The sequence below is a fragment of the Acomys minous genome, assembly GCF_964271855.1.
Source record: "Acomys minous genome assembly, chromosome: 14".
NCBI lineage: Eukaryota > Metazoa > Chordata > Mammalia > Rodentia > Muridae > Acomys > Acomys minous.
Window position 1 is genome coordinate 36455193 of NC_140496.1, and position 20885 is coordinate 36476077.

Sequence of the window (20885 nt, forward strand, 5' to 3'; positions counted from 1 at the left end):
AAAAAATGTTAAAGATAGTGTTCTAGTTTGGATTTTCAGTGTTCTCCAAAAGTCCATGTGTTAAGAGTTAAAGGTTTCATGTTACTGGGAGGTTATGAGTAGCAGGGCCAGTGAGAGCTCTTTTCATCACTGTGGGTATATGTCCCTGAAAAGGATGGTGGGACTTCTACACTTCTGCGTACATTTCTCTCCCCAGTTTCTTTCCTACCTTCTCCTTATAGTTGAGTTCCACGCAGTATAAAATGCTGTGTTCTGCCATTTGGCCCCACTAGAATGTGTTTGTTGCCTCGAAGCAGACCCAAATGCAAGCAGCCCAATCAAGCATAGACCAGAATCTCCAAAACTGAAAGCAAGCCTGTCTCTTTTAAGGTAGTTGCCTCAGTCTTTGTTACAGTGACAGACCATTAGCACAGATGGCTGCCACTGCCATACTGTCTCTATTTAGAAGCTATATTACAAGGGATGGACTTCTCAAGGTTTTCCCTATTGTGGTGTGTGTGTGTGTGTGTGTGTGTGTGTGTGTGTGTGTCTGTGTCTGTGTCTGTGTGTCTGTGTTTGTGTGAGAGAATATAGTCTTTGAACCTAGAGCTCAAGTTGTCCAGTATACCCGGTTTCCACCCCTCCAAAGCACCCAGTTTTTATGTGGGTGATGAGGATCTAGACTCAGTTCCTATGCAAGCACTGACTGAGCCATCTCCCCAGCCGCTGATCATAGTTTCTAAGGCTTGATCAGTCAGCTCAGTTTCTTCTGTTTGAACTTCTCCATGACAGGGGAAAAAAGAGTCTCAAATGTCTTACTAGTGATGTCTTCCAACTTCATTTTTTATTTCTATTCCTGCTTCCTAATTACAACGTGATCTCTCCTCTTTTGCGACATCCTAGGAGCTAACCCAGGCACTTGTGGGCTAGTCTTATACCCCTTACACCCGAAAGCTGACAGCATATGCAAGTCAAGACACAGAGTTTAATCGTCAGAGAAGCTTGCATCTAAAAAGAACTCTGCTATTTGAAACTAAGACCACTTGAAAAAAACAGCTCACTTTCTTCACCATAGCAAGACTCAAGCCCTTGGCCTGTTAAAGTCATCAGAATATATTTAAGCCAAGTGAAAAAACAAACAGAGAAAAAGAAAAGAAGGAATAGCAAAAAGGGGAAACTTCTAGCTCCTGATTGAAGATGGCTTCGGCACTCTGATTTTTTATGCACACTTGAGCGTCCTGTTGACAGCCTTGGAAGTTAAGTAATGTGGACTGCTGCACAGAGGTTTCAAGCCCTGATGGAAACCAATGGCAGGCTCCTTCTGACAGTCAAATAATGACAAGCACGTTGCAGGCCACTGCCCGTCATTCACCAGCATCTCCAACCTGCTCCAACTGCTGCTCAGCGACTAAGTGAAGGGTCAGAGGTCAAGCTCCAAGAAGCCAGCAATGAAGGGCAACTGTCATGCACCACTGCCTAGCAAGAAGCAGCAAGGAGTGGCTGTCTCCTCCGGAACATGCAGAGCGATCTCATTCTGTCCAGGCGGAGACACATCTGAAGGTCCTAAATGAGACCATTGCCAATTCATGAAGCTCCAAGCTGACAGCATGCCATTCAAGCTGTCTCCAATTTGACTTTTTTTCCCTATTTCAAATCATAAATGCATGCAAAGTACACACTTAAGCATGACTCTTCAGCCATGGTTTTAAGCAGGCTTTGCTTCTGGACACATACACATGCACTTTCTCAGACCCTAAAAAAATTAGAAAGGAAACACAAAATTCTTCTCTAAGGAGTTTCTAATAAAGTGGGAAATTCAAATAGGGATAATTAATGAAAAAAGAAGCCATTAGTTTGAAAGAAAGCAAGGATAGATCTATGGAAGGGTTTGGAAGAAGAAAAAGAAAAAAAAACGACACGATACAATTATAATCTTCAAAAAAGACACAAAACTCATAAATTCTTTTTTTTTTTTTAAGAAAACCTCATAGATGTCTATAAACAGAAATCTTTAAAGGGACTCATTTTACTATATCATCCCAGTACCAGGAGAACTGAGGATATTCAGGACCTTATTTACTGAAATGGTTTAATTTTAAGTAGCTATCGTTCATTAGCACATTTCACAATTGTTGAGAGTTTGTTTATACAAATTACCATTCACAGGGTGCAGCATGTGACAAAAGCACACCCTTCCACACCTGTAAGCTCAAGGTAGTATGTTTGCTATGCCGTGGAGTCATAGAATCTCAAGCCAGACACTTAGGGTTAGGGAGGACGAGTCCCTTATTGGGAAGCCATTTGATTGCCATGAAAAGCAACTGGCAAGAATCTAGATTCGAGTTGAACAGACCTGTTTACATCCCTCCTCATCAACAGTATCCCTTATAACCACAAGCAAAACCCCTAAGCAGCCCTCATCACACAGTCTCCGGTGGTAGGAACCAAAAAGGGATCTACAGTTAGCTCTTTAACCCTCATTGCTGGTACCACCCTTCCTTAAGTGAGCCTGAAGAAAGAAGTCACCATATGTAAGGAACGAGCCCACACATACCGGTATTAAAACCCATACTGGCTGCCCTATTTTCTAACAAGAGCACAGCCAGCTTCCTGGGAGCTGCAGGCAGCCTAAAGCAATCAATACGGCAGTAATGGATGACCACGTACCAACTTTCACTCAGGGAAAAACATAAAATTATAAGCCCACATTACTATATTTTATTTGATGAATAAAAATATCTCAAGCCACAAGCATTCATTCAGATACTATCCAAATGGCTGGTTAAAAAAAAAATGCTCTTCAGAGTAAAGCTACTCAGCCAGCCAGCTACTCAGACACACATCTACAATCCCAAAACTCAGGAGGCAGTGGCAAGTGAACCATTGTGAGTTCAAAGCTGGCTTAGTCTACATAACAAGTTATAGGCCAGCCAGAACTTCATAATGAAAGAAATAAGTGGACATTCTGTAAAACAGAGACTTGATAAGGAGTCCAAGATAAAATGAGCTGTTTTCCCAAAGGGAGTTTGAAGTAGAAAACTCCTTACCAAATATTCAATCATGTGTGTACATAAACTTATAAAAACTAAATTCAGAGATGGGAGTGTCTTCCTCAAATCCTTATATACTAGTCCTAGAAGAACTTTTGTGTTTAATATACATTAACACAAGACAAGAAAAAAGGAAGTATTCCTGTAAACTCCAGAGACAACTGCCAGCACTTATATTCCTGAGGAATATCCTATACAACAAAAGTTTTAAAACTGGCTAATAAATAGCTCCAAAACACTTGATAACCACAATAGGCCAGTAATTTAAGAGAGAGAAGACTCCTGAGCAGATACTAAGGAAAACTTTATACAAATCAATTCAATGTTCAAACTGCCAGGAAGGTCTGGAAATAGCAGGCACAGTACCCAAGTCGTTCCCAGCCCCAGATCCCAACGGCCAAGAGAAATCCCTCGCTTGGGTTTCCAGCTCTTTGTTTACACAGAGGGGTGCCCAGTCCATTCTATCATGAATGACCAGACCTAAGGCCATGATCATAAAACCCAGCTTGTGTTTTCCCTACTCAAAGAGCATACTGGAGAGGAGGGCTAGCCACTGCCAAGAGCAAAGCCAGAGCCAGGTGCTGAATTTGATAAAGCTGAGCACAACAGTTTTTCATGACACGCAGAAGGAAGGGAAGGACTAGTCTTGACATCTGGTCTCTCTAACAGGGGACAAAGTAGATACTCAAACAAATGTCTGGGGAATGAATCAACATGTGGCTTCCTGAGTCTTCAGCATCAAGCATTCAACTGGGATAACGGACTGAACCCGAATGTCACTGCTTAGACATTTGATTCAGACCAATGATCCCACAACGGCGGCTGTGCTCACTTTCCACGTCCCTCCATCGTCTCCTCCCACCTTGCCACATCCCAATGTCAACTTTACTATCTATGAAGTTGTTTTTATCTGAATATCTGATTCACTAAGAGTGAAATGAGAAAAGCCACTGGACTCAGCAACATTCAGAAGTAGACAAATTGTTGACTCCAGCCACTTTAGAGCTTCAAAGATGGGGGAGGAATGCAAGAATGACCACAAATGAGCCGAGGAAGAGCATGCGGCCTCAAGCCCATACCCCAGCGTTTGTTTCAGGAAGAGCCGTGGGGAGACCCAAGCATCATGAAAATTAGACCAAGGTCACTCTCCATCCTCTTCCAATGTGCCTTTTTGGTAGGTCCTCAGCAACACGCTGACAACGCTGTATCATCTTTTGGAGACGTCTTTTTATCTTTCTTTTGTAAACAAAAGTAAAAGGTGTTATGCTACAGTTTAATAATTCTAGAGACGATGGCTGCATCCTTGTTGTTGGGATGGAAAAGAAAACTAAAGGAGGGTGTGACCCTTGTCCATAGCTGATCCAGAAGATGAGACGCTTCACAGAAGTGCCTAAATGCTTTGAAATGATTGGTTTAGAAGCATGCGCCTGCCCAAGCAGCTGCCCTCTTTCCTCCTTTCAGCTGAACAAAAGCCAGACATACTCCTTTTACCATATTCATTGTACATGGAACTGTTCAGTGCAAAGGGTACCAGTTGCCTCCGGGTCATGAAATCATACTAAGAACTTGATAATCATTCATTGATTTAGTTTTCAGCATACTATATCATTTGAATCCAATGGGAGCATAAAGAGCTATTTGTGAGGTCAGCCCCGGTACAGACAGATGCTGACATGCTATTGATGGCAAGGTGGAAAGAAATTGCTAAATACAGCAGATCAATACCTCGTTTCTCTGTTACAGCCTTCTGCAGACATAAAATATATATCTTTACAGCTACAAAAATAATAATAATGAAAGTGGGAGATAAATGCTCCCCTCAAGGTAAACTATTTGATTAGCTAAGGGCAAAGGTGACAGCAGCAGTTACACTAAAGTAACTTTATAGTCTTAAATAAAAATAGGAAGAAGAGCTGCAGATGGAATGGCAGAGAGACGCGGGACACTTGGTGGCTGAGACATAACTCTTACAGAGCAGTGATAGGTAAGAGGCCTTCCTATATAAACGCTTCCCTGAGATCTGCTCTTATATGATTTTATACGAAACATTTTCTACTCAAGTATTCTCTATTGTTGATGGAGAGCACATTGGGAGCTATAGTTAAAAAAAAAATGTTCTTTGAGGTAAAGCCCTCACCCCGAGCTCCTCAACTTCTAGCCTATATATGTTTCTATTTGAAAAAAAAAATGTTGAAAGCTAATCATTTTTGCACATTTCTAGACACAAACACACATTTGTGACATGGCTAGGAGGATCTCATTATTTCCTTATGGAAAAGGCAATTACATCTAAAAATCTAATAGGGTAGGTGACTCAGTCAGCACAGTGCCTGCACACAAACATAAGGATCCAGGCTCAGATCCCAGAGCCCACACAAGAGGCTGAGTACAGTGCTACGCATCTTCAATCCCAGTGCTGGGGACAGAGGCAGGAGGATCCCTGCGGTCTGCTGACCTTTCAGTCAGATAAAATGGTGCACTTTAGGTTCCATGAGACACCCTGCCTCAAATAATATATATATTAAAGGTAAAGAATAACTGAGGAAAATGCCTGATGCTAAGCTCTATCCTACATGCAGGCGCGCGCGCACACACACACACACACACACACATGCACGCATGCACACCAATAGGCAGAAGAAATAATTGGGCTAACTGGCAGGATATAGGGTGTCTCCCACACACAGGAAGTGTACCACACATATTTACTACAGGCAGCATACATTTTCACACCAGAAATAAGAGAGAGATAGCAGGCTACCAAGAAGAGACTTGATACCCTATGAGCATATACAGGGGGAGGAGGCCCCCCTCAGTCACAGCCATAGGGGAGGGGAGTAGGGGGAAAGTGGGAGGGAGGGAGAAATGGGAGGATACAAGGGATGGGATAACTACTGAGATGTAAAATGAATTAATTAATTTTAAAAAAAGAAATGAGAGAGGAGAGAGAGAGAGATGTGGCGGGGGAGGAAGGGAGGGGAGAAATATCCTGGAAAACTTCATGAGCAAGGAGACATTTACAAAAAGACCTCAAGGATTTATGGGACTATCACAATATTACCATGTTCACTTTTACTTCTCAGATGAAATTCTTTTGGTAAAACTCTACACTCCAAGCTTAAAAACATGAAGGGGAATTCACCATAGGTTGTGTGATATCTTTAAAAGGCAGTCTAAAGAGTAACTATCACTGCTTTCAAAAGACTCTAGCTCCTAGGTCAGTTAGCTTAGCCTGGACACCCTAAATGGAAGAACTGGTTTTTTTGGGTCACAGTGTTGGCGGTATCAGTGCACAGTCGTCGGCTCCACAGGTTCTGGAAGCATGTAGCAGAGGCTATTCACCACATCCTAGATAAGACGTAAAAAGAAAAACACAGAGGCTCTAGACAAGACAGTCCCTAAGAACACACCCTCAATGGCACATTTCCTCCACCTAAGACCTCACCTCCTGAAGTTTCTAGAACATTCCCAATAGCACTGCCAGCTAGGACAAGCCCCTTGTACACCACCTTTAGGCAGACACTTCATATCCCAACCATAGCACCTACCCTATATTTCTACTGCAATGAATGGTCTACTGGAACAAGAGGATACCGCATGTGCGAGTGTGCACACGCATGTGCGCACACACACAAACACACAGAGAAACACTATGTCTGGGAGCTGTTCAACAATTTTTAAACAACCTATTCGTCTTAAATGAACTTATCAGAGGATACTCAGTTTCCTGAAGCACAGGGGAAATCTTAAGAGCACTAGATAATTACCATTCCTCCACAGCAAGAACTAAGTAAATTAAAAACGCAAATAAGATTCAGTGCAAAAGAAACAATGCCACTGTAACATAACTATAACTAAACTCGAGGGGGTACTGTCCTCCAAAGCAAAGTAAAATAAAAATGTTGTCTAAGAAGCCCAAATATGAAAAATAATTTTTTCCATCCACATCGTATTAACCATATGCCATCTCTAGCTGTCTGCCACGGACATGATGTTGCAACTAGCATCTGTGTCGTAAGGCTGTGTGCATGCACACACTAACCTGTGCTGACGCTGTCTGTCTAAGTCTCCCCAAGTAAAGTGGAAGCAGCACAGATGGGGACAGGTTTCCTGGGTCTTTGTAGAAAAGACCACTCAGCAACAGGTAACTGAAAAGTGGGTCCTGGGGAAAGCTTAGTCAAGAAAGTGTGCTAAATTTTTCAGAGGACACAAGATGTTTTAATAATTCCTTCTCTTAAGAATGTGATAATTTCTACAGGACATCAGACTACATAAGACAAGACAAGGTACATAAGACAAGAATACTGAAAGCCATCACCTTCAATCCTTTTTTCCCATTTTTAAGTTTTTTATTTTATGTATATGTGTATGTCTATGCCCCATATGTGGGCAGAGCCTGCAGAGGGCAGAAGGGCAACATCAGACACCTGGAACTGGAGCTACCAATCACCGTGAGCTGCCAGGGGGCTGTTTGGAACTGAACCCAGGTCCACTGGAAAGTCAGACAGTGTTCCCAACCAGTGAGCCACCTCTCCAGCACCTTAAGTCTTCTGTTTGTTTGTCTGTTTGAACTAGGGCCTTATGCATGCCAAACATAACTCTAATACTGAACTACCCTAGATCCTTACATCACATTTGTGTCTAGAAAACATTGTTAGGTTCAAAGTTCTTTCACATTCAGGATCTCTTTGGGACTATCTTGGATGAAGCATCAGAGACATTGAGGAATTTGGGCACAGTAACGTCTGGTTGGTACTATCTATCAGAGTAGATTGGCCCTCAACCACTGGTGAATTGTTCTTCCCGTAAATAGCCCCACCATCACAACCTACTGAGGCAGGGGGAAACCAACTGACTCATGATGATACTCAATCAGGAAACAGTTTAGTGCCTACTGTGTTCAAGGAAGCATGTGCTGGGGTACAAAATAAATCAAATATAGCTCGGGAGCCAGGAACATAGCTCAGGAGGAGGACAGTGCTTTTGTTTTTTTTTTTTTCTTTTTTTGTTTTTTTTCAAGACAGGGTTTCCCTGTGTAGCCCTGGCTGTCCTGGACTCACTTTGTAGACCAGGTTGGCCTTGCATTCACAGAGATTCTGCCTGCCTCTGCCTCCCAAGTGCTGGGATTACAGGCATGCGCCACCACGGTGAGTAGAGCACTTTTTAACACACTGGAGATTGGGGGTTTAATCCCCAACAATATAAATAAATAAATAAATAAATAAATAAATAAATAAAATTTAGCCTAAGAGAAATAAAACCATTATGGTACTGAGTGGTTACTGACTGATCACAGTACTAACTGATAACTACTGAATACGATCAGTTGCAAGTGCAACAAAAAAACCATGTACAAATTACTTCAGGAACACACACAAAAAAGGAAAAAGGTGGGGAGGGGACCAATTATCTTAAGATTTGAAGTGCTATCTTAAAAAAGAAAGAATAAAAATAAATGAAGTATTCATTTTGTAAGAATTTAATAAAGAAGATAAACAAATAATAAAGCAACTAATAAAACTAAAGGTAGAAAAAAAATCAGTGAGTGTTATGAGTTTTTGCTTGCATGCACCCATCTGAATGTTACGTGTCTGGTGCTCAGGGGTGCCAGAAGAGGCCGTCACATGGCCTGGAATTGATGATAGGGAGGGTTGTGAGTCCCATGTGGGTGCTAAAAACTGAACCAGCTCCTCTGTAAGAGCAGCAAGTACTGTTAACAGACCAGCTATTTCTCCAGCCCTGCAAGCCATTTGAAAAGAGGAGACCTAGATACAGAACATTCTAACTTTAAAACTATTAAAAGTAGGGTGTAAGCTTTTAAATTATAGAACAATGAACAATTCTAAACAGGAGAATATGTTCGACGTCATATAAAAGTTAATCTTTTATGCATATGGGTGTTTTTCCTGCATGTGTGTGTATTTTTTTAAGATTTATTTATTATGTATACAGTATGCATCAGATCACATTACAGATGGTTGTGAGCCACCATGTGGTTGCTGGGAATTGAACTCAGGACCTCTGGAGGAGCAGTCAGTGCTCTTAACCACTGAGCCATCTCTCCAGCCCCTGCATGTATGTTTATGCACCCTGCGCATGCTAGACGGCCATGGAGGCCAGAAAAGGGGGCCAAATCTCCTGGATCTGAAATTACAGATAATTGTGGGCCACCATGTAGTTGCTGGGAGTTAAATCCAGGTCCTCTGGAAGAGGAGCCAGTGCTCGTTTTGTTTTGTTTTGTTTTGCCAAGACCGGGTTTCTCTGTATAGGCCTGGCTGTCCTGGACTCACTTTATAGATCAGGCTGGCCTCGAACTCACAGAGATCCGCCTGTCTCTGCCCCCTGAGGCCTGCGATTAAAGGCGTGCACTACTACACCTGGCTATGGAGCCAGCGCTCTTAAATGCTGAGTCATTTCTCCAGCCTTGCATGTCAATAAATTTGAAACCCTTCCTTTTAAAAAAAAATATGATAACCAGTATGTTCATAAAGATGAAGAGTAAACAGCCAGGACCAGGGATGAGCGCACATGGCAAAGTGGCAAAGCAATGACTAAGCACACTCAAGCCCTTGAATGCGGCCAGCACCGCAGTGAACAACTGCAGGGAACACAGAGACCTCGTGCGAACACGACATAAAGAGTGGATGTTAGTCTAAGGTCTAGGAACAAACAGTGCAATGCGTCATAAATGGCTCCAAGCAGAGGGGTTGGCACCGCCATTCACTTCGTCCAAGCATAATAAGGACAAAGCTCAAAAGGGAGTGCTTCCCAGTACTGTCATGCTTCGGGCTGCTACTTTACCCAAGCAGCAGTGAGCGCTCTGTGGGGCATCGCTAACAATGCTCTGAACTGTGACTACACTTGCGCAAGCCAAATAGTCCACTCAGATTTTCATACAAACCCCAGGGGCACCACCCTCAGTTCTAAATTAATCACCTCCATACACCCATTTTACTGTTGTAATTGAAATACTATTAAGTCGTATTCACCGGTGTATTAATGACTGGAGCAGGATTTACCTACAGAGCCACTATTAGACGTTGTATTGGTAACTTAAGAGTCTCTCCATAAAAATGAAGACATAGGGAAGAAGGGAGGAATGGGAGGATACAAGTGATGGGATAACAATTGAGTTGTAATCTGAACAAATTAATAAAATTTTTTTAAAAAGAAGATATAATCCTGTGAAGAGATAACAAAAACTTCTATAAAAAAAAACCCACGTCAATCCTTCAAAAAAATTTTAAAAATCAAAGATTATTACCAACTGCTATTAGTATACTTCATCCTGGACTCAAAGTGGCATGGCTGCCTACTGCTGCCACACCACCACCACAACCACCACTACCACAACCACTACCACCCCCTCCACAACCACCACCACCCCCTCCACAACTACCACACCACTATCACTACCACAAGTACCAACAACAACAACAACAGCAACACAACCATGACCACTACCACCACCGAGGGTTCTGAAACTGAAGGAGGAGAAACATTATCAAAAGGAGGAAGACAAAAGTGTATTTGCAAAAGACATTATCTACCTAATATATACCTTTAAAAAACAAATAAAATCAACCAAAAATAAATAAATAAATAAGAATGCTAGGAATGCAGTCTGTCCTAGACTCAAAGCCATTTTTATAGCAGTCAAAATATATAACTTTAAAAAGATATAACTTTAAAATACTAGAAAGTAAAAACATCAGTAACCAAAAATGCAAATAACCAGGAATGAATGCAAAAGACAATAATATAATAACTAAAATTATAAAACTTTCTAAACTTACAAAATTAAATAGAAATACAACTAGAGAGATTACGCTGTTGAATGGGGAAAATTATAATAGGTCAGTTCTTTACTAATTTATAAATGTAATATAATAGCAACTAAATTGCCACAGAATTGGAGAGACCAATGGGGAGCCTTGAAAAATAATTAGGAGGTGGGTCAGAGGGGGAAAAAGTTGCCAAAAGTACAAGAGACAAAGAAAATTTGAAAACAGAATAATTATGTGTCTTTATACTTGCAAATATTGAAAGGAACCATAAAATTATAGCAATCAAAACAGTGTGTCTATAATAACAAAGCAAAGTAAACTAAAAGGTGAACAGTTAGAGATGCAACTCAACATGGACAAGTAGGTAAGGCAGAGGAGATAACTAGTTACCTACTAGAGGGGGAAGATCACATGCCTAGCAAATGAACAGTTCCTACCAACCCGAAAAAGACAAAACTGCCATTGCAGAATCAACTACAGCAACCGAGGAAGCCGAGGGAGCTGGCGATAAACAGGCTGGGAAGGAATCCTTCAAGTTTGTTCCACAACCAGCAGCTGCTGCTACTCCCCATAGCTGGCAGATACTTTCACTCTATGGTAATCCCCAGAGTTTGAGAGTGTACCAAAAATCACTTTTATGTATTGCTTTTTAAGTAAGAAACTGGTGCCCCCTCCTTGGCAGCAAGTGGATGCCCTGAACCAAGCTCTTGACAAAAGCTGTCCCACACAAATCACCTTCTTTCCATTTGCCCTGGGGAAAATTCCACAGATGTGCAGGAATTTAAATGCAAGAATGTTCACTGAACAATGAACTGTGACAGAAGGAAAAATGCACAAGAAGAAATAATATTATCATTGCAATGATATGATAAAGATTTACAATATATTGGACACTGGTGAGAAAACAGGGTACAAAGCACATACCATATGATTTCTAATTTTTGTTTAATATATTTTAAATGAAAAGATCATATTATATATATGGTACATAGTAAAATCCATTAACAATAATATAAACAAAACAAAAATATAAAGTAACAGTGGTCATTTCTAGGATTACAGGGGACTTTTATTCTAAAAACTACAAAAAAACCATTTTTCAGTTTCTCTAAAACATGATTGCAGTCAGAAAAAAAATATTTTAAGTAATGAACATTTTGCCATCTTATACCACACAAAGTATGGTTACAAATTTACAAATCAAACTTTCATAATTCACATGTGCAGACTAATTTCGTTTCAGTCACACCTAATGTAGTGGCAGCCGTCGCTACCCTAGATGCTTCACACACTTCAAAGCCCTTGATCTTCACCGATACTATCATCCATTGCAGAGATGATGAGCCACGCTCAACGACTGTGTGACTTGCCCACCATCGGTCAGCCAGCGGGTAGCAAGGGAGGGGACACAACAAAGCCGCCTGGATCCAAACTCTGAGGATCTGCGCTCCGAACTAGCACAGGCCACAGCCTCTCCAGATGAATTACCTTCGCAAACAGCAGGGCTGATTTATAATGCAAAGGCCAGGGCATAAGCAATAAAATAAGCACACAGTTCCTTTAAAGCGGTCTCCTAGTGAAATGCTATACATATCCAAAAACGCGGTCACTGATCAAAACATTTTCGGAAATCCTTCCTTTTACTGTCCCCAGAGCACAGTAAACATGCCTCCCCTGAAAATTCTTCCAGAAGACTAGAAGCCAGTCTTAAACAAGGCTTAGGATAATTATACGAACAGCAGATTTCTGCTCTTTGACACAGCAGCAACCCCCTCAGGCTGGCTTTACCACACCACAGCCTGTGCTCACTCGCAGCAACTGCATTCATGGTGGCTTCCACTGTTTACCATATGCGCTGTAGCCATTACTTGCTTACACGCCTAGCTTCTGTTGCGATGGAGACATCAGTGGCAAAGATTATACTTCGTTTGTCCCTGATCCTCCAGCTCCTAACACACAGCCTGGCTCACAAAGAGGACTAATTAAGTGACACTGAAAGTACTCTAGAGAAAATGTCACACGACTGCCTTGAGTAATAACATAGTAAAATAAAAGAATAAATAAAACTATATATGTATATATATACATATGAATCTATAAACAAATATGCATATATGGCATGTGGAAAGAGATTCGAGTAAAAAATGGAAATTTTGTGGAATAATTTCTAAGTATTAAAAATCAGCTTTCAGTAGATTTTTATAATTTCTAGCTATAGTCACTTCTCACAAATCACAGGTAGGAGGTGCAGATGTGAAAATGCCTCATTGTCTAAGAAGCAAGCTCCTAAACCAAGGATGCAGAACTTTCTCCGACAACAACGCAAAAAATCACATCTGCTAAACAGAAGACACCGGGATGCTTCCTGCCTGTGGGTCCAAGGCGACAGAGCACAACCCAGTGCTGAAATATAAATCAAAGACCCTCCCACCCCTGGTACTTATTGACATTTGCTACCTGCACATTTCTAATATGTGCAAGACGGCTCTGTTTTTATTTACAGCACAAACCACAGGCTGAATTGTAAAACAAGATGCTTAATAAATCCAGAGGACCATAAAACACAGCCTAACTCAGATGGCAAGGCAGACACTCGCTCCTTAATTAAGTGGGTGATGTTCTGCTTAAAACAAAAAGACAACCCAGGGCTACAGCTTAGATCAAGCGCTCAGTGTTGCGAGGGCAGCACCAGCCATTTTCAAGGCAAAGGCTTTAAATCATGAAAAATAAACCATCTAATAGTCTGTATTCAATAGTAAGCAGCCAGTCAGGACGCAGACTGATTGGGATTAACACATTTTCGGTTATAACAAGTAATTTTACAGAGGATTAGTATCTTGATGGGCTGATCAATATGAAACACTGCTGCTATTACAGATGAGGAGAAATTGCCCTCTGGTAATAAAGTGTGCGTGTCTTCGCTCTCCTTCATTTGCTCAGTCCATTACTGTAATGGCTCCAGCATTAACAGCTGGGACAATTTAAGCATCGGGGGGCTCTGCTGAATTTAAAAGCTGGCCACAGTGGCCCTCACCCAAGCCTCCTGTCTGCATACGTGGTTCCTCTGCCTGGCTGTGCCTGCCACAAGAGGATCATGTTTTATGACAACAATGACTACTATTTCCCCATTATTGTCTCATTAATAGTGTGACCAGCCAATAACTGTGTGACTAAAACAAAATCTGCTTGGCAGTATATTAGCTGCTGATAAATAATAATTATAATTATAATAATTATTATTATTAAAAGGCATGCTATTTACCTAAATACCAAGACTCACATGACAACAGGCTAGCATCCTCAGAAACTGTAGTGCTTGCATTCGCTGGCCCGGTGCTCAGCTCATGTTCTCAAGCAAATAAAAATAAAATAAATAAAATAAAAGAATTTCATACTGATGGGGAATTTCATCAGCGGAACTTCCATCTCTGTTTTCAGAAAACAGTGAAATAGATGATGGACTGGTGTACACAGAAAGAAACTCCTTATTAACACAGCCCTGAGACTTTAATCATTTGCAGTTCAGCACGGTGAGTTGAGGTGGCAACATCAGCCCGTTTTGTATTATTCCTGGAGAAACACGGGCCCTTGAGGCTCTCCCGTGAGTGATCCAGTCACTAAGTGATGGTGCCATAGGGCAAACTTGGGGCTGAGGCAGAAAGCAGGGCTCTGACTTCCTCATCACAAACCGTTAAGAATGCACTGACTTGCTACCAACACAGCTCCTCGGACCAGAGGCAACCTGCTGTGGGCCTTCAAACAAGATCCTACTTGATTTCTACCAGCTACTAAGGTGTAGTGGGTGGACACATGTTTTTGTTTTGATCCCAAGTACAGGATATGTAAAGGATGTAAACACGTTTTTGTTTTGATCTCAAGTGAGGGCTAGGGAACAGACAGGTGAGGTTTATCCACTAGAAGATGTACCACCTCAAGTGGGGTCTTGGTTTTTGCCAGCTGAAACACATCTTAGTACAGACTCTGAGAGGAGACATATATATATGGGGATATATATATATATACCCAAAACAGGAAGCTGGGGCTTTTGGGGGTCTTGTTTGGCTGTTCATTGCTCCACTTCGAGATGCTCCTAGAGAGAACCTCGCCAGAGAACGCTTCGGGGCTCCGGGTTCCGGCTGCTGTTCCAGGTTCCAGCAGCAACTTTGGTGGAATTGCTGGTCTGCTGAAATCCTGCCAACTATGCCAGGGGAATCGCTCCCGGGATCTGAGTCCAGAAAGGTCTACTTCCCCTGTTCTCATTAACCTCCTTTCTCTCCTAGCTAGGGTAGGTGGGTTGGAAAGGAGGTGTAAGCATTAAAGAACCGCAAATAAAGTAGATTTGGAAAAGGTCGAAGCCTACAATAAGGTCTCTACTGTCCTTTATCTGCAGAACAGTTCTTCAAGCAAACAGAAGGCATTGTCTCTTTATAAGCAGGTCAGTTCCAAAACTACAGAGCAAACAAATGCACAGCAACTGGCCAGGCACTGGGTATAAGTGAAAATGCAAGGCTGGAAGTCACCCGGGCGGCCTCGGAGACTAGAAAGGTGACTAGTGGGGATCCGGAGGGAAAGGAGAAGAAGGAATTTCTCCTGGCTGAGAAAAGTGAGCGCTAAAGGCCAGCTGCATCGCACTGGCTCAGCACCATTTAAAACAGGGTATGATAGGCTTTCAAATGAGCTCTGGGGACAGACTGCACGGTGAGGGTTTGTAACGCCATTCAAACCACGGTGTTTTTTAACATTTTACATGGAAATCTACAGCTCCAACTTGAGACTTGCCTTTCAAAGCCAGGGCTAGCCTTGCCAACACGGCAAGAACAAGTGGCTGGAAAAAGGTCCCCATCGATGCAAGTCTCAACTGGCAAGTGTGGCCCCACCCAGCCGGGCAGTCCTCCCGATCCCCCCTACCTTGCACCGTGAAAGCAACCAGTGAGGCACGGTCCTACAACAACACAAAACCAGGCTGTAATACAGCTTAAATATGCAAGCTTAGAAGACTTCCAAACTGTGCGCATCCTCCCTCAGGCTCCAGAAGTGCCATTTCACAATAAGGTCCTCTAGAAAGGAGGAAGGCACATTTTCAAAGTAACTCTATCAAGAAATCTACCTCACTCTTCCATTAATACCAGCACTGAGGAGGCTGAGGTAGAATTAACACAAGTTCTAGGCCAGTGGGGCCACACAGGAGATTTGAGGTCAGTCCGGGCAACATAGTGACACTATTTCAAAGTAAAGAAAGGCGGAGAGGTAGGGACAGGGAGGGAAGGAAAGAGGGAAGGAAGGGGAGGGGGGAATCTACCCTAAAAAAAAAAGTTAACAACAGAATATACTATTATACTTAGCAAATTCGCATTTTAGAATTGAAAGAAAGAAAGAAAACATTAGAAACCATAGTTGACCGCTGCCAAAGCACATGTTCAATGGGTGAATCTTGATTCTCAAAATTAATTGCTATACCATTAATGTGTGACTAATTTTAAATCCCTAAGTGCCTAATCATTTTCCTTTATTTCTTTCAAATTCTACTTCTATCTCTATTAAAAAGCCTCATGACCAATACAAGTGGCACTCTTGGGAACTCACTGAATAAATATTTATGGGATGTTTGCTGGGTGTCTAGCAAATGTTAAAGGCTGGAATGATATAGGAAATGACAAAAAAAAAATTTTTTAAGTGGGCCCAAATCTCTTGAACTGTATCTTCTAAATGTCCAAACTTGCATCACTGATGTTAGATCGGGATTGGTGAAAGGGACATGAAAAGAAGAGAAGACAGGCATCTCTGGGAGCAGAATTCTTCTTCAGTCACAGCAACTAAGGCCACAGTCTCTTGGAGAAATCGGAGAGTGTGCACTCAGCACTGGAGGCTTCAGGTTTTGTGGGGCTCGAAAGGAGAAGGGCATATCAGGGTGGAGTTCAGCGGCTAATGTTCTGGCCTGAGTTCTGCCTCTGCAGTCTCAGAGAGGAGACGTCCGAATTGGTAGTTATTCTTGAGCACGGGGGCTGAGGGGTGGGCAAGCATTTGCCAGACTGAGATATTTTTACACTTCATTGTAGACCCTGAGGACAACAAAAAGGGAAAGGGGGGACAGTGACTCTCCCCTGACTAATTCTGGCTGGTTGGGGAGAAAACGTTGGGAGGCTGGGCTCTGTTTATAGGACCTGAAGGACATAAAGCCCTGCTTGCTATATGAAGGTTTACCCTTGATCAGCTGCAGTGGCTTGTGACTGTCATTATGAACTCCGAGAGACGGCATTTTAGGAGTAGTCATTAGAGGGCTGAAAGGGGGTGATTTTGTTACAGAGTGAACTGATGGTTTGCTTAGAGTGGGATTCCAGAGTGCCAGTAAGGGGGAGGAGGGGAGGCCACAGAGGCTCCTGATGGAGGGAGGAGGGAGAAAAGAAAGCTCTGTGGCCAGTGAAGACAGTTACAGACGAAGGAGGCTACACCCCAACAGGAGTGAAGCTTAGAGGTGGCATCGTATGAAGCCACGGATGACAATACATAGAGGCAAAAGGATGCTAGGAGAAACGTTTCCTCCCGTGTCTGGGCATCCATGCAGGGTGACAGAGGCTAGTGTGCCGGGAGTGCCACACCAAAATAAACTAGCATAAGCAACAGAGGGCTCCAGCGCATCAAAGGAAGGGAACAAGAGAAAATGGGGAGGACTAATGCAAACAAGTGTGTCTGGAGTGAGGTGGCAGGGATGAAGGCTTCCTGCAGCAGGAGCTCAGCATCTTGTTACTCCGCAGATCCTGTGATACAAACACCGCCGATACATTCCTCTAAAGAAGCAATGCAGTCAGAAAAGCAAGGGGAAGGCTTGCCACAGAATGTTTGGTCTGGGCCCTGGATCTTTGGGCCCCATGCTGAAACATTTGGATTTGTTCAAGGAGGACACAGAGGCCATCCTAAGCAGTGGTCAGATTGAGTCCTCTTTGATTTTGGAGGCCTGCACTGGCCAAAGAACTGAGTTGGTCCTGAAGGAAGTTGAGCTGATGTGAAATTTCCTGAAGGTTTTCTGGGAGCTGGTGAGACAGAGGGTTACAGATGCAGAGAATGCATCAGTCCAGCTGGTTTAGTTCTGAGTCCTGAAAGAAATGCCCAAAGTGACAAGAAGAGGATGATTAGATGGCCCATTGGTCCCCTTCTCAGAGGTCACCCAAACTGCTGTTAGGGGTTTGAGGCCACACACAGTTCTCTCAAGTGCTTCGAGTTGACAAAGGGCGAGGTAGAAAGGGCATCAGTTAGAGAGGAGGGCCCATCGGAGGGAGGGACTGTTCTGTCACTGCTGTCAATGATAGGATGTAAGGCCATTGGTTTGGTTGAAGAGCTTGAGACCTTTTCATTGGCCAGAATCAGCCAGAATCAGCCAGAATCAGCTGCTGGGCCTCCTCTACTACAACCTTGTGGGCAATGTGAAGACTTTAACATCATGGTTAACCTGAGTTTTGTTTAGCAAGATGAACTTAATTGTGTAACTGGCTGGACCAGAGTTCTGTAGAAGGGTAACTGTAATCAGCTGTCTGTTACATAAGCCACCTGCACAGGGGACAAGCACCTGGAAGCTTCCTAGGGGAAGTCAGTGAAGGTCAGCATCTAGGTGACAATTTAAAAGAGAAATAAAGTCCTCGTGGGTCCTTTTATAGGATTTTTATGGCAAAGTTTAAAAGACAGCACGTGGGTATCCAGAATAATTTCCCAAACCTGTGAGTTTGGTAACAGAGTACCTGCAGTCTCCTTTAATCAAGAAATATGGGTGGATAGCCACCAACAGCTGTGAGACCCACTCTTCCAGAAAGAGATGGTGGTCCAAAGTTATTAATACATCTTTTAGAGTTTTGCCTCAGTATTTAAGAAAATAGGGATGCTTTTCTCAGCTGTGGATAACTGGAGTAAACCAAGGATGGGCTTATGCTATACCTGGGCAACATATCTGTTGGAGAATGATCATTAACGAGCAATTATAACTGTTTAAATAACACTTCATATGGCTAGTTATAAATAACATTTCAAGAGATGATCCACAGTCCCCTAGGAACTCAGTGACCTTGAAGGATGAGGGGGAACGCCCTTTTAGTCCCTCTGACCACATTAGAACAGCCTACAAGCACAGCTCGTAGACCCAGAAGACCAGCCACACCAGTCTGATGCTTTTGTAGAACCAACCTGGTACTTCTAACTCGTGCTGAAGATGTTAGCAGCCATATAGTTCTAAATAAACTTTGATTTGACGTACATTTCAGCCAGTTTTTGTAACTGCTTATCTTTGACCTTAGAAACGTCAATACTGCGTGCATTATCGTTGAGTCTCATCCTTAAAGTGCCTTAAATAACTCACTAGGACCTTCACAGCTTACAAAAGGCTTTCTTTTCCATTTTTCCCAACCTAGAAATGTAATAGCATTAACAAATGAGTTTACTATCTGTTGGGAGGATTTTCTTCCTGGAGGAGGGGGAAGACTAAGTGATGTCCATGCCCTCTTCATAAAGTCCCAATCACAAAACAAAGTTCAATTTCTTCAAAGTTCACCCTGGGGAACCAATGACTCTATTGGGCTTGCTTACAGAGAACAGGAAAGGGGTTACTGGTGACCCGGAAGCAGTGACACTGTTACTGGTGGGAGTGTGGGTAACCCAGAAGCAGTGACAGAAAGTGCTTACTTGGTACTTCTGAGGACATTTTATAGTCACATAGCTAGAACTCCCTGTTTTTAGCGTTTTGTCTATATAAAGCCAGCGGGGATGGCCTATTCATCCCCCCTCCTCTTGTGGAGGAATACAAAGTCCGGCTGCCATCATTTTGAGCCAACACAGCTGAAGGTGTGAAGGTGGCAGCTGTTTACCTCAGAAGATAGGACAGAAGCTATTTACTGGATCTTGGAAAGCCCATGTGTTTATTTGTTGGCTTGTTTGGCTTTTTGTTTTTGGTTTTTGTTTTTTTTTAAGATTTATTTATTTATTATGTATACAGTGCTCTGTCTGCATTACACCTGCAGGCCAGAAGAGGGCATCAGATCACATTATAAATGATTATGAGCCACCATGTGGTTGCTAGGAATTGAACTCAGGACCTCTGGAAAAGCAGTCAGTGTTCTTAACCTCTAAAGCATCTCTCCAGCCCCTTGTTTGCTTTTTAAAGAGAACATGGAGGTCAAAAATATCCTTAAAAGCCTTAAAATGTTTGCATTTATTTACATATAAGATACATTTAAAGACACAGTCATACTTTTTTTTTACTTAAAGGAAGAACCATTATCCAAATGAAAAAGAAAAAAAACAAAACAAAACAAAAACCCTATATCCCAGAGTGGAGCAATCGTCTCTGAAGAGTGCATTTTTGCCCCATACTACAGGGACCACATTGTAGAACCAGAAGTATAATATGGAAGTCTTGTCATTAAAATCAGTTTTAAAATTTCTAAATTCATGTTATAAAAAGAAGGAAGAGGAGGAGGAGGAGGAGGAGGAGGGGCAACAGTGGCACATGCCTTTATTCCCAGCATTCAGAAAGCAGAGGCAGGTGGATCTCTGAGTTCAAGGACAGCCTAGTCTACAGAGTGAGTTCCAGGACAGCTAGGACAATTACACAGAGAAACCCTGTCTCAAAGGAGAAAAAACAAAAAACAAAAAACAAAAAAACACAAAACTTCATGTTGTTTCAAAGAAAGACTTAGGGCCATTACTCACTATCATTTTTTTATTTTAGATTAGAATTTAGATTATTTTAGATTATGTACAACATGACGTTGGGCCAAGTTAACAACCTTCAGTTTAAATGAGCATTTAGTTGTAAGTCAATTTGGTACTATGTACATGATGTAAAGAAAGAAAACATAATTGTATATAAACAGCCTATGCACATGATCTACATAAGACATTCTAATAAACCAAGACTTTGAACATTTTTGTTTGTAGGAATTATACTTTTATAATCTTATTGTGAAAAGAAAACTTAACATAGAGATTTTTTAGTTAACATATTGCTAGACTGAGAAGAAACAAAAGCAGACCCATGTGCAACAAAGGTCTGCTGCAGGGGAAAAGGAACATTTTATCTCAGAGGAGA

General features: G+C 42.2%; 1 protein-coding gene across 1 annotated transcript in view; it reads right to left on the minus strand.

Moving 5' to 3' along the window:
* Positions 1 to 20885, minus strand: part of FTO (FTO alpha-ketoglutarate dependent dioxygenase) — a 357684-nt gene that overhangs the window by 325051 nt on the left and 11748 nt on the right. The gene's annotated exons all lie outside the window — the stretch shown is intronic.